General features: G+C 40.7%; 1 pseudogene; it reads right to left on the bottom strand.

Moving 5' to 3' along the window:
* Positions 1-263: 263 nt before the first annotated feature.
* Positions 264-642, bottom strand: LOC136391294 (alpha-ketoglutarate dehydrogenase component 4 pseudogene; annotated as a pseudogene).
* Positions 643-1,543: the final 901 nt, after the last annotated feature.

The raw sequence follows: 1,543 nt of genomic DNA, 5'->3' as shown, positions 1-1,543 counted from the left end.
CCTCTCCACGTGGTCTCTCCAGAAGGGTGTTCAGATTTATTATACAGTGGCTTAAGGAACCCAAGAACACACAATGGTAACTACCAGAACTTTTTTTTATGTGTACTTTACTAAGTATAAAATATATAAACAATTAGGCAAGCTTGTAGAGAAGCTGACCAAGATGTATAAATTAGGAAATAGAAGTTTCCATCCAAATTTTCTATATTTCTTTTTTAAAAAGCATATTTATTAAAGTTGTTTACTGTATAGCTTCTGATTTGTTAGTTTGGATGTCCTTTATTAAAAACACTATTCTTTTGTCTGATTACAAACAGCAACCACATTGTCAGAGCTTCTTCTGGACCTCCACTTGGAATAAATTTTCTTTCTTTTTGAGACACAGGTTTCCTTCCATATATCTGAGGTAATGTTTGTATTATTTCTGCAGTATCTGGTGGACCCCGGAGCCTCAGCCAGTCTGAGTACTGACTTCCCTTAGAATGCTGTGAAACTGAAGAAAAGTGAGATGGTAGTCGTGCTGATCTCAAAACTTCTGATACATGAGTTTAGGATTGTCTCTTCTGTCAGGGCATATTATTAATAGAGCATGTGGCTTGATAGCTGAAACACCTTCCTAGCAGATGCCATCTTGCTACCCATTATGCCCCGAGAAGGGCCCAGACCTTCTTAAAACTAAAGTCCACAATTGGCACTATGGCACCTGGGCACCATTCTACTGGTTAAAGCAACTGACAAGCCCAGATCAGATCAAGAGGAAGAGACAACACACGTGTGTGAATACTGGAAGGCATGGTTCATTGAGAGTTATAAAAGTGGCAACATACTCCATCATTGATGATATTCTTTGGTTAAGTTATATACCTATGTAAGTCCCCCAGGCTGAGAATCCTTAGTCCTTGGGCAGCTTCTCTCAGATCTGCTGCCTAATTCCCCTCCTTCTTCTCTGCCATCCTCTGCCCTCACTTTGACTTAGAGAGCATGTCCGACATCCAAAGTCATGTATCTCAAGCCCACCTATCATCTACTTCTTTCACGCTAGAGTTCCTGACCCATTAGACCCAGAAACTTCCCCCAAGCAAAACCAGTTTCCCTTTCCTAGAGAGTCTAGAAGATTTACTATCCAAGTTTTCCAGGAGGTTTGGGGCAGGAAGATACTGCATTTCATTCTCTTAAAGCAAAAATACAGTAAGGGGGAAAATAAATTGCATTTCCATTTTCAGAAATAGGCATTAGAGTGGTCCAGACAAAGGACTTAAAAGAAAGCACAATGAGTGTTCCGATGCTCCTGGACACAGCGGCATCCTGGCACATGCCACACCTTCCTCAGGATCCCAGTGTGATGAGCAGGCAGTCCAAGTACTGTACTGATGTACCTCTTCATCCTTTTTCTTGAAAAAGTAAGTTCCATCAAAATGCAATATATATATATATATATATGATCCTTCTCCTAAGGAAGGAAGGGGTGTGGGTCAGTGTCAGGTGAACATCCACATATTGGGCTCCCAAAGAAACATTGTTGGGATACTGTCTACCAAAATAT

Source organism: Saccopteryx leptura, chromosome 2 (assembly GCF_036850995.1).
Source record: "Saccopteryx leptura isolate mSacLep1 chromosome 2, mSacLep1_pri_phased_curated, whole genome shotgun sequence".
Lineage (NCBI taxonomy): Eukaryota > Metazoa > Chordata > Mammalia > Chiroptera > Emballonuridae > Saccopteryx > Saccopteryx leptura.
This window is presented reverse-complemented; position numbering and strand designations above follow the sequence as displayed.